Below are 13,483 nucleotides of genomic sequence, written 5' to 3'. Positions count from 1 at the left end.
ACTTTTAGACGAGTTTAAAAATTCATTTCCTGATGTAGTGAGAACTCATGTGGAAGAGCAGAAGGTTAAAACTGCGAGGTCAGCAGCAGAAATGGCAGGTGATTATGAATTAGTTCATAAATCAAAGCTTGGTTTCCGACATCAGTTTCAGCCGGTGAGGGATAGAAACTGGGGTCATGAGAAATACTCAAGTGGTAAAGGTAAAGGTGATCTGATGGGAGACAATAAAGAGAGTGTACCTCAGACTAAAAAATAAATCCAGGAGGGTGGAAAAGAAATGAAAAGTTTAAATGTTTTCACTGTAATAAACTAGGCCATGTAAAGTCACAGTGTTGGTGGGTGAAGAAAAGCATTGGGAAGGCTGATGTGGTAAAAGAGGATACGACAGTGGGGTTTGTTAAAGTATAAAGAAAGCCTAAGTGAAGCGAAGGAGGTGCAAAAGATTGCACAGCCTGATCAAGAGGTGATTGATAAGAAGGTGCCAGATGTCTTCAAAGAATTTACTTGTGTGGGTAAAGTTTACTCATGTGTATCAGGAGGAGCAGGTAAAGAAGTCACAACTTTAGGAGATACGGGAGCTAGTCAATCTTTAATGGTAAGAGATGAGGAGTTGTGTAGTTTGCCAGAAAAGGTGGTAATATGTGGAATTCAGGGTGAGAGGAGTAGTGTTCCATTACATAAGGTAAGGTTGGAAAGTCCAGTGAAGAGTGGAGAAGAGTGATGCCTACTGTGGTTGATAATAGCCATGATGTGGAGATGCCGACATTGGACTGGGGTGAGCACAGTAAGAAGTCTTACATCACCAGGTTAAAGTCCAACATGTTTGTTTTAAACACTAGCTTTCAGAGCACTGCTCCTTCCTCATGCCCTGAAGGGACCCGGGCCCACACCCGGGCTGGGGCTTTTATATCTGGGTTGACCCTGCTCTTGAAGGAAGCCCTGCCCCCTTCAGGTGGGGAATTCATATTCTCCGAGGGTCACGGGGAACCTGAGCGCCGCGGTCCTGTGACCCTCGGAGACGTTATGACAGAAAGGCGACACAAGTTGGCATGGGTATGGTTGTACAGTGAGTGAGAGGGAAGAGCACCATTAAACACTTTTCCACCACTGGTTCGATTTGCCTCACACTGTTGTCCATGGGTGGGAAGGTTTGGCTGGGGCAAGGTCTTCCGTTGTCATGGTTTTGGTGGTGGGGTTGATGGTGGAGGGGGTTCAGGTCACATCGGACCCATGGACATCCCACAGGCATCCACCCTTGCCAAGAAATGACAGTCATGGGTGTCTCAATGTGAGACAGCCGAGTATGACAGTATCCCCAGCCTGTGACCCCAAAGCTTGCTCCATCTCCCCCCACCCCACTTGTCCCAAAATAATGTGGCCCATGAGAAGGAGCTCCTATCATACAGTCGGGGATCATCCAGGCAGACAGTGGTATGTTATCTAAAGGACTAGAGTCAGACTTTGTCAGACAGAGGAGCATCAAGCTCATCTCACAGTGAGTTGTCATCATCCTCCGTCCCCCAGACACGACCTGCTGATACCCACGAACTCAAACCCAACACCATGTGGTGACGTTGCGATGACCCTCGATCACGTGAAGGGGTGAAAGGCTAAGGGGAAAATGCAGAGGTGGCTATGGGACAAGAGGTAGTGAGGGCAAGATTTGGGTGGAGGCGGTGTCGGCGATAGCGATGGAGCTGCTGGGCTTCGGCCTCCTAGTTGGTGACCCGGGGGTTCTCCCTGGTCCAACAGAAGTGTAGGACTCATTCTGTGACCTGCTGAGTCAGCTTCGGTTCTTCGCCTGCTCTTCCTGGACACTATCCTCATCTGACGAGGCCTGCCAATCTTCCCCCTGCTCCAGCATGTTGTCTTACTGCTGCACGTTATTGGGCAGGAAGCAACAGGCTACCACAACGTGTGTGACCGTCTGGGAGCGGTATTGCAGAGCCCAACCAGAGCAGTCCAGGCAGCGGAGGTGCGCCTTGAGGAGACTGATTCACCACTTGATGACGCTCCTGGCTGCTGCGTGATGTTGTTATAATGCCGCTCTGCCTCCGAGCTTGTATGTAGTTAACATACAATTGAACTCAAAAATGTTTGACTGACGTGGAAATAGTGGTTGTGTGCGCAAGGGGGGGGGGGGGGGGGGGGGTGAAAGAGGTCTCAAGACTGAATTTTTCTTTCCAATGGAAGCACATGGTATCTATACATTTCGATCATAACCTGGGGTTTATTTTCAATAAGGTCAAAAGTTCACCTTGGAACTTTCAACAAACCGGCCACTTCCCAGAAATCACCTGCCCTTTCTGGAAGTTCTGGTTCTTTATTTTGAACAGCAATCACTTTAATTGGTGGGGGAGGAAAAAGGAAACAGCTAAAGGTAACTTGCTGGATTTGGCAAACGGGACTCCCTTATTTTATTACACATGCCAGGAAATTTTGAGTAACCACAGACTGTTTAGTTTAAGATAATTGGTGGGTTTTAAAAACAATAATCAAAAAAAAAATCAACTGTCATTAGGAGCAGTTTGAGTTAATTAAGGAGAAGCAGCAAATTGTGTTTGACTAATCTAACTGAATCATTTGATGACTAACAGAGGAGGTTCATGAAGAGAACGGAATGGAAGTTGTCTTTATGGATTTTACGAGAACCTTCAACAATGCAAATTGGCTTAGGGCCACGAGATAGTGAGTTGTGTTAAATGGTTATTTTCCAGACTAGACGTGCTCCCAAAGTTTGCCGATGATACCAGACCTGGAGGAATAGCAACCAATGAGAATAATAATAATACGCTGTAACAGGACAGAAATAGGCTAGCCGGATGGGCAGACAAGTGGCAGATGGAGTTTAATACATGTAGGTGTTAGCTGATGCATTTTGGCAGAAGCAATCGAGGGATCTGGGCGTAGTGCAGAGATCTTTGAAGGTGGCAGGACATATCGAGGGTGTGGTTAGCAAAGCGTTTAAGATCTGTCATAAATAAAGGTGTTCAGTACAAAAGCAGGGAGGTTATGCTGAACCTTTATAAAGCTCTGGTTGGATTTCAACTGCCGTATTCCTTCCAGCCCTTGTCACCACACTTCAGGAAGGATGTGAGGGTCCTTGAGAAGTGCAGGAGGAGACTGACCAGAGTGGCTCTAAAAATGAGGGATTTGAACTGGAGAAGAGGGGCTGTTCCCACTGAAGAGAAGGAGAATGGGGGGAGATTTGATACAGGTGGACAGGATTATGGCAGGTTTGAATCAGGTAGACAAAGAAAATCTCTTCCCATTAGTTAATGGCACAAGAAATAGGGGACACGGATTGAAGAGTTTGGGCTACAGGATGGGTGTGTGGAGGAACAGAGTGGGTGGTAGCTGTAGCCAATGAGGGTGGTGGCAACAGAAACTATGAATTAATTGAAAATGAAATTGAATGGCACTTGCGGGAAACAAAACTGCAGGGCTATGGGGATAGAGAGTGAGAGAATGAGAGACTGGATTTCTCTACAGAGAGCTAGTGTGGACTCAATGGGCCGAAAGGCATCCTGTACTACAATGGTTGCATGACTCTACAACAACAATATATTTAGATGGTGCCGCTATTGTAATGAAATGTCCCAAGGTGCATTGTATAATAATGTCTGACCACTCCATATACAGAGAAGTAGGTCAACTGACCAAAAACCTGGTTGAAGAGGTAGGTTTTAGGAAGAGTCTCAAAAGAGGAAAGTCAGGCAGAAAGGGGTAGACATGACCACCAATAGTGATGTGATTAGAAACGGGAGCAAACGACAGTCCAGAATCAGAGAGCACAGCGAATTAAAGGTTGCGGGGCTGGAGAAAATGATAAAAACAGGGACGGGGGCTTGGGGAAAGCCATGAAGGGTTTGAAAACAAGGATTAGAGTTTTAAGACATTACTTGATTGGGTGGTAATGTAGGTGAGCGAGCACAGGGATGATGGGGAACAGGTTTGCTGCGGGTTAAGACATGGGCAGAAGAGTTTTCGATGACTTCAAATTTGGAATGTGGGAAACCAGCCAGAAGTCCATTGGAATAGTCAGGTTTAAAGGCAACTAAGGCATAAATAAAGATTTCAGCAGGGGGCTAGCTGAGACAGAACCGAAGTTGGCGATGCTATGGAAGTGGAAATAGGCGGTCTTTATGAGAGAGTGCAAACGAGGTCAGAATCAAGTGTGCCACCAAGGTTCCAAACTCCCAGGTAAGGAGATGGATTAAATAGAGTTTGGAGCAGGGTCCGAAAACAATGGCTTAATTCTTCCCAGTATTTAATTGGAGGAAATTTATTTTCATCCCGTTCTGGGTGTGAGGTAAGCAATCTGATGATTTAATTGCATTGGAGGAGCCGAGAGAAGTGGTGATGAGGTGGAGCTGGGCGTCATCAGTGTACATGCAAAAATTAATGCCGTGTCGCCAAGGGCCGGCATAGGAATGGGCGGCACGGTAGCACAGTGGTTAGCACTGTTGCTTCACAGTACCAGGGTCCCGGTTTCGATTGCCGGCTTGGGTCACTGTCTGTGCGGCGTCTACACGTTCTCCCCGTGTCTGCGTGGGTTTCCTCCGGGTGCTCCACTTTCCTCTCAAGTCCCGAAAGACGTGCTTGTTAGGTGAATTGGACATTCTGAATTCTCCCTCTGTGTAACCCGAACAGGCGGCGGAGTGTGGCGACTAGGGGCTTTTCACAGTAACTTCATTGCAGTGTGCATGTCAGCTTACTTATGACAATAAAGATTATTATTATAGAAATAGGAAGGGGCCCAGATGGTTCCTTGGGGGATAGCAGAGGTATTCCCAAAGTTGGGATTCTAAAATTCTGAAGAACTTCACTAACATTAGAAGGCAATTGTTTTCTTGTCAGAACTCCAAGAACAACAAGTTGTATTCTTGTAGTTCCTTCAACATAAAGACCCCAAAGGCACGAGGAAGGTCACTGATCAAAACAGCTGATCAGAATCTCCTGCTGTTTAAAGCTCAGCTCAAGATCAAGAGTTGCTCTTTACTCACATAACCTCTCTCAGCTCGCAAGGATCTTCCCTCCCTCCCCCCGCCCCAGGCTTGAACAGCCCTGAATGCATCCAATTCCATTGCCATAAACCCACTCTATAAGTAGGAATGATGACGTAATTCTCAAATTCCCCTAGTTTTCCATTCAGGTTTTTTGTGGTTTTGTTTCGATCTGACAGAGAATCAACTGATGAAATGAGCTGCTGTGCTTCGAGCAATACGTGCGCTGTGTCTGCAATATTAAACCTGTGGTTTATTTCATTTGATATCTGCAGGCAGTGATAAGTCACTATTTTCAATTCACCCACACCACCAGACGATTAGTCACCACTTTTGTAGACACAAACTCAAAAAAAAACCCCCACCAGATGTCAATTTATCCTTTCCTAAGACTTAAATGTTGCAGGTTACTTATCCAGTCATTGCAGGCAGGATTGTAAGGTGGCAGAGGAGTAGAAAGTTATCCAGCCCCTCAAGCCTCCCTCCACCATTCAATCACACCTGCACCTCAACTGCACACCTCAACTCCACATCCCTCTCCAACCATGCCAATCACAAAAACCTACCCATCTCAGTTTGGAAATTTCCCATCTAAGCACAGCTTCGAGAGCTTTTTGGGCGAGACTTTTTGCTGGAGTGCCTTTTGACATCACCTCCGAATAGTCTGGCTCTTGTTCTAAGCTTGAGCCCTGTTGTTCTGAATCCCTCCACCAGAAGCAGGTGCAGCATTTAAAGCTGAATTTTTCTTTTTCGAACTGGGAGGGGCTGTTTCCCCAATTTCGAGGACCACAGCTATTTCCGATATGTATCAATGAAATGAAATGAAATGAAAATCGCTTATTGTCACGAGTAGGCTTCAATGAAGTTACTGTGAAAAGCCCCTAGTCGCCATATTCCGGCGCCTGCTCGGGGAGGCTGGTACGGGAATTGAACCGTGCTGCTGCCTGCCTTGGTCTGCTTTAAAAGCCAGCGATTTAGCCCAGTGTGCTAAACCAGCCCCTATGTCAATAACGTGGACATGGAAGTATAGGGCACAATTCACAAATATGACATAAAACCTGGAAGTATGCGAAACAATAGACTTCAAGATAATATAAGATAGACTAGTAAAGTACGCAGACACATGGCAGATACGTTCAATGCAGAAAGCTTTGGAGAGGGTGCAGAAGAAAATTAGGAGAATGGTTCCAGCGTCAAGGAACTTCAGTAATGATTGGAGGAGAAGTGGGGTTGTTCTCCTTGGAGATGATTGAGAGCAGATGTGACAGAGATGTTCAAAATGATGAGGGCTCTGGGCAGTGTAGATAGAGAGTAACAATTCCCATTGGTGGAAGGATGAGAGGACACAGATTCAAGGTGAATGGCAAAAGAGCTAGCAGCGACGTGGGAAACATTTTGTTTTTGCACAGCCACTGGTTAGGATCGGCAATGCACTGTCTGAAGCTGAGGGGAGGCAGATTCAGTCGAGACTCTCCAAAGGAAATTGGATAAGCGCCTGAACAGAAAACAAAGTACTGGGTTGTGGAAGGGAAATTAATGAGTTGCCCAACTTAGAAGCATGCTGGGAAATGCTTGACTATATAGTTTAGCACTGCTTTTGAATGAAAATAAGGTCAGGTAACAAACGAAATACTGCTTAATATTTTGGTCTTGGCCTTATTATGTTAACACATTGTCCTCCGAAAGATAACAAAATGTGTACTCGAGTTGTTTTTAGCCAAGGGCAAGAACATGCGTGTTACGTATTTCACCTTACATACTTTCCAAGGTCTATTTAATATAAACATGGCTGTTTACTTCTAGCTGTTATTTTAGACTATAAAGATATGCTTCCTTCAATCGAATCTCAGAGTGCAGTGCACTGGCTATGCAGCCAGAACACACACTCTCCGCAAATATGTTTTTGTGTAAAAAAATTTCATTGAGGAATTTGTCTTTATTATAATTTCCACGCCAAATTGGCGAAGTCGTTGCAGTTTCCCTTATTTAACGGGACGTGAACCCCGAAGGACTCTATAAATAGGACTGAAAGGTGGGGGGCAGTGCTCGGCAGCCTTAATTACTGGTTGGTGACTCATGCTAGAATGAGTTATCTTAATAAATTAACGATAGCTGTGTGGGAAGAAAAAAGGTGCTTTAGATACTACAATTAAAAAAAGAGAAAGACTTTGAGGTTCATGAAAGGATAAACACCGGTGTTTGCTCTTTGTGGTATTTGTAAACAATTTCCGCAGTCGTTTTATATATATATATATATGTTCTGAAGTATTTTGCAGAAGGAACGATGAGCAATAAACTCGACGCCCCTTCACAGGCGACGAAGCCTCAGTAAAGACATCCAGAGGGAGAAAGAAGGTGAACTCTTTAAAGAGGACAGATAAGGGAGTCAAAATGAGTAAGAAAATGAAAAGAAACAATCATAAAACAATAGAATGAGGTAGGAAAACCTATATGTTGCCCATAGAAATCTAATGAAGCTGACCCCCTCTTGAAAAAAAAAACAGGAGAGTAAAAGTAAATAGAAGATTATGGTAAAAACATAACAGATGGGTTTCTGTCCAAAAGGGAATTCTGATTTGTCTGTAGCCGTGAGATAAGGCTAACAGTTAACTGTGATATTTGTGAGCTGTGAGAATATGTGTGTTTTGTTTTAACCAAATTAATTTTAGTCAAAGCATGAAGTGCTAAGTGGGTTGTATTTTTGTCGTCTATCATTGTGACTCCGAGATTATAACTTAAGTTATTTGTGTTGCGATTTCTCTAATGCACTGAAACATTGGAAATTAATATCAGTTTGAAAGAAAAAAAATGCCTTTATGAATAAAAGTAATTGAACATGAATAAGTTTTTAGATTACATGAAAAGACGTAAATGACATAATTCCAAGTTCTCCGCCCCCTTAGGTTCTGCAGGAAACATTACCCATTTCAGTAGACAGTTGACCTTTTCTGAATTGACAAAGGAAAATATACATCTCTAAGAATAGCTAATGCCTATAAAATCAATCATTGGAAATTGACTTAAATATGTAGTATTTATAGGCCCCTCTCAGCGGATGTTTTGCTGCTTCTAAAATACTCTTTTGGTGCATCTTGGCCAGCTTTGAAGGATGGGATTGCAGTCCCACCCGGCATAAATGGGGGCTGGGTTCCCAATAACGATAATCATTTGAATGAAGGAAATAAGTCCCTCGAACACTGGTTAGAAAATAGAGGGAAAGAGGCTATCATGCAACGGGCCAAGAAGCATTTAACCCCCAGGAAGGATGTACCGCACATAGCGGATCCTTCTTCTATTTGGCAGACAGACAGACTGCAAATTAGGAGTGGTAGTGCATTTAATTGATAATGGAATGTTTATAAAACTGCCTCAAATACAAGCTCACCAGCTGCAAAATTTAATAACTTCCGAGCCTGCGCCCGATCGCTCTGTGTCGGTGTTGCATGCTGGCAGCTGAATGTTAACCCTTACAGTACCACTGTTTTAAAAAAAAAACATTTAAAAAAAACTACAGGAAGTCTAAACACTTGATAGAGTCCAGACGAGAGAATATAGTAACCCATTGTACGGCTTGGTATGCTCGTGAGGATGAGCAGGCATACAATTTACAAGCGCAATGTCACTTAGGAAAGCAGACTTACATTGCATGTCATTCCCTTTTCTTTTTCAGTATTGTGGGATTAGGAATGTTAGTACAGTTGATCCATAGTCAGAGGGACCTTTTTAGGATGGGTTTAATGTATCTGCTTCCACAACTCCCCTGGCAAAGCTTTCCAGGCACTCACCACCCTCTGTAAAAAAAAATCTGCCTCGCACATCTCCTCTAAACTTTGCCCCATGGACCTTAAACATATGCCCCCTAGCGACTGATCCCTCCACCCTGGGAAAGAGTGCCTGCCCATCCACTCTATCCATGCCCCTAGTAATCTTGTAGACCTCTAACAGGTTGCCCCTCAACTTACGCCGTTCTAGTGAAACAGTCTGAGTTTATTCAGCCTCTCTGCATAACTAACACCCTGTAGACCAGGCAACATCCTGGTAAACCTTCTCTGCACCCTCTCCAAAGTCGCCACATCCTTCTGGTAGTGTCGCAAACAGAATTGGGCACAATATTCCAAGTGCGGCCATACCAAGGCTGTATACAATTGGAGCATGACTTGCCAGTTTTTATACTTGATGCCCCAACCAATAAAGGCAAGCATTCAATATACTTTGACTACCTTGTCCACTTGTGTTGCCATTTTCAAAGATCTGTGATCCTGTACGTCTAGATCTCTCGGACTTTCTATATTCCAAAGAGCTTTGCTATTTACTGTATATTTCCCCTCTTCGTTAGACATACCGAAATGCAATACTTCACATTTGTCCAGATTAAACTCAATTTGCCATTTCTCTGCCTGAGTCTCCAGCCTATCTGTGTCCTGCTACATCCTCTGACAATCCTCAACACTATCTGCCATTCCACCAACCTTGGTGTCATCCGCAAACTTACCAATCAGATCGTCTACATTTTCCTCCAAATCATTTATGTATACTACAAGCGGTACCACATTAGCTATTCTCCAGCTAATAATTCATTTAGTGCCTTGCCCATTTCCTCTGGCTCAACACGGATTCCTCCCATGATCCTTAAGTGGTCCAATCCTTTCCCTGGCTACCCTCTTACTTTTTACATATGAATAAAAAGCTTTGGGTTCACCTTATTCCTACTTGCCAAGGACTTGTCATGACCCCTCCTGGCCTCCTAATATTCCGCTTCAGTACCTTACTACTTTCGTTATACCGCAAGGGTTTTGACTGTTCCCACCCTTCTAGACCGGACAACAACCTTCTTTTTCTTTTTGACGAGGTTCATAATATCCCTCATCATCCAAGGCTCCCTAAACTTCCCATACTGATCCTTCGTTCTCTCGGGAAAGTGATTTTCCTGAATCCTAATCAGCTGTCACTTGAAAGACTCCCACATGTCCGATGTTGATTTACCATCCAACAGCCACATGAATCCCAAATTCTTCAATTCCTGTCTGTTATCGTATGTTGCCTTTCCGCAGTTTAGCGCCTTACCCTCATCCCTATCTAAAAGTACCCTAAACCTACGGAATGTGGTCACTACTCCCAAAATGTTCCCCTACTAAAACCACAACCACCTGTTAATTCCCTAATACCAGGTCCAGTACTGCCCCTCCCCTAGTTGGACTATCTACATATTGCAGTAATCTTCCCAGTCAATATAGAGGAAGTTAAAATCCCCCACCACAACAACCCTGTTACTTTTGCACCTATCCAAAATCACTCTACCTAATTGCTCCTCTCTCTCTCGCTGGCAGTTTGGGGGGGGGGGGGGGGGGGGGGGGGGATAAACACCTATCATTGTGATTGCTCTCTTCCTGTTCCTGAGCTCTACCCAGATTGCCTCATTATATGAGCCCTCCGAGGTGTCCTCCTGCAGTACGGCTGTAATATTCTCCTTAACCAGTTATGCTACTCCCCCAACCCTTTTACATCCCCCTTCTATCTCTCCTGACGCATCTATATCCTCCAATGTTCAGCTGCCAATCTGCCCTTCCTTTAACGTTTCTGTGATAGCCTCAACTTCATAGTTCCAAGTACTAATCAGTGCTCTAAGTTCATCTGCCTTACCTGCTATACTTTTCATTTTATTTAAAAAAAAACATTTTGAGTACCCAATTCATTTTTTTCCAATTAAGGGGCAATTTAACATGGCCAATCCACCAACCTTGCACATCTTTGGGTTGTGGGGGCAAAACCCATGCAAACAAGGGGGGAAATGCGTGAACTCCACACGGGCAGTGACCCAGAGCTTGGGCTTCGGCACCATGAGGCAGCAGTGCTAACCACTGTGCCACCATGCTGCCCCGACCTGCTATACTACTGGCATTGAAACAAATACTCGTCAGACTACTGCAGACAAGGTGATGCTGCTCTTCTCTTATTTGTGTTCTCTATTTCTCCTTCAGTTATTACACCTTCTAAGCTAACACTCTGGTTCCTACATACCCCCTGCCATACTCGTTTAAATATTCCCGAGTGACTCTAGCAAACCTCCCAGCCAGGATATTGGTGCCTTTCCAGTTTAGATGCCACCCGTCCTTCTTCTACAGGACCCACCTGCCGCAGGAGAGATCCCAATCGTCCAGAAATCTGAAACCCTCCCTCCCACACCACCAGTTTAGCCACATATTTAGCTGCACTATCTTCCTATTTCTAGCCTCACTCACTGTGGCACAGGAAGTAATCCTGAGATTATAACCCTAGAGGTCCTGCTTTTTAGTGTACTGCTAACTCGCTGAACTACTTCTGCAGGACCTCATCGCTCTTTCTGCCTATGTCGTTAGTGCCTATGTGTATTACGACTTCTGGATATTCACCCTCCCCCTTCAGGATGTTCTGTGTTCGTTCAGAGACATCCTTGACCCTGGCACCAGGTAGGCAACATACCATCTTGTCGTCTCTTTCAAGTCCACAGAAGTGCCTATCCGTGCCCGACTATAGGGAAGAGGGCAATCACAATTACCATGGGGCCCGTTATCGCCACGCTGCAGCAAGATCCAGGTTTTGCCTACGGGAAAATCACTGACCCACTATTGAAGGAAGGGGGGCTAGTTTAGCCCAGTTGGCTAGACAGCTGGTTTGTGATGCAGAGCAAGGCCAGCAGCGCAGGTTCAATTCCCATACAGGCTGAGGTTGTTCACGAAGGCCCCGCCTTCTCAACCTTACGGCGCCGTTACTTGCTTTTACTATTAGCCGGATGCAAATCAGTCTCACGCCGGCCTCCTGCGGGTTTCCCGATTCACCATCATGGGCACCAGCAGAAGATCCCACAGCAATTCATGGCAGCGTACAACATTTTTGGATTCCTGCCAAATTCTCCCCTCCGCTTGCCACAGGGGGGCCATGGGAGAATTCAGCCCCTTCTAAACCACGTACGTGAAGCTGGTTAATGTTCAGTTTAGGATTTTTAAAGCCTGTACAGACAACAGACTGAGGGAAGGGTGGAACTCAATAGCTTTCATGGTAAACACTGATTGAGAGCAGGAGTCAACATAACAAGGTCCAGTCTCAACGTTCCGGTCATTTGGCTTGCTTAGAAATGGAGAGCTGCATGTTGTTGTAGAATGATTTCTCAAATGTTTATTACAAACAATTAAATGTTAGTTCAAAAATTACATTTTCAATTTATGTCTCATCAAGCTTTATCTCCAAGGACAGTAAATATTGACAAAATAAATTACATCAAGGTTCATCTTTCAAACCTTATCTACAAAAGGAAATGTACAACAGAACAACCATTTTCTGTTCCTCAGAGAACTCAAAACGCAGTGGATTCTTACAACATGCAAGAATATTTCATCAATCATTCATCACTCCCTTTCAATAAGCAAGGAAGTCCTGCTTCCAAAGAACACAGGGGCTTTTTTTTTATTTCAAAGGAGGGGACAGGAACCAACATGATCAATTTGCCCTGTTGCTTTTCCGGTGTTCCTATTTAATCCCAAATTTGGTCCGCAAGTAAATTACCAAAAAAAAAAGTCACTTGGGCAGTCACCTCGGGAAAAAACAGTTGGAAATTTCCTTTCCCAGAGTAAAAATGCAAAACTTAAATGGAAGGGAAACCAGGACAACACAAGATATAATCAAGGGCTGTCATCAATTACAGACAGACTGTTTGTGGTAGAAACCCAAGATTACAGCATTGGTTCCAGTTACTATGTACAGAGAGAACAGCTCTGCGAGTTGTGCATTTCATATTCAATCCCTAAGTGAAAACAAATATCGTGCAGGATTTCAGATTAAACAATGCAAGGAAAAAAGTGGGGGGGGGGGGGTTGTTGGGTTACGGGTATAGGGTGGATACGTGGGTTTGAGTAGGGTGATCATTGCTCGGCACAACATCGAGGGCCGAAGGGCCTGTTCTGTGCTGTACTGTTCTATGTCTATGTCTAAACAGAAAGACAAGCTTGAGTATATACAGGGCAGCAAAGTGGCAATATGTGCAGTGTTTGAAAAGCAAAGGCTCCCCTTATGATTTTCCTGGAATGGATGATTTGTGTCCTGTGTGCATTCTCTGCTTCCTGAACTCGGAAGGTGGTTGGTTGGCTGCTTTTGAAGGACAGGATATGGTGGGTTGTACATTTTTGGAACCATCTAGTGCTGTGTTCCAGCCAGTATCGTTCTTCCGAATACTCCTGACCTGGGTGCCGGAGTGGAGTGGTTTGACTGTGTCCATGCCGGTCCGTGTCTGTGTACCTGCATTGGTTGCAATCTATTCTGTGTGTTTGCTGTGGACTCACCCCCTCTTAGCCATGGATTGAGTGCAAACGTGTTTGTGAGAGAAAGGGAGGTTTTGACAATGGAAATAATGAGAAATTATTTCCACTGGCTGAAGGGCAGTCACCAGATGACACAGATTTAGTGGAACTGACTAAAGAACCATTTGTGTGTGGGGGGGGGGGGGG

Source organism: Scyliorhinus canicula, chromosome 2 (assembly GCF_902713615.1).
Source record: "Scyliorhinus canicula chromosome 2, sScyCan1.1, whole genome shotgun sequence".
Taxonomy (NCBI): Eukaryota; Metazoa; Chordata; class Chondrichthyes; order Carcharhiniformes; family Scyliorhinidae; genus Scyliorhinus; species Scyliorhinus canicula.
The sequence above is the reverse complement of the archived record's forward strand: the minus strand, read 5'-3'. Positions refer to the sequence as shown.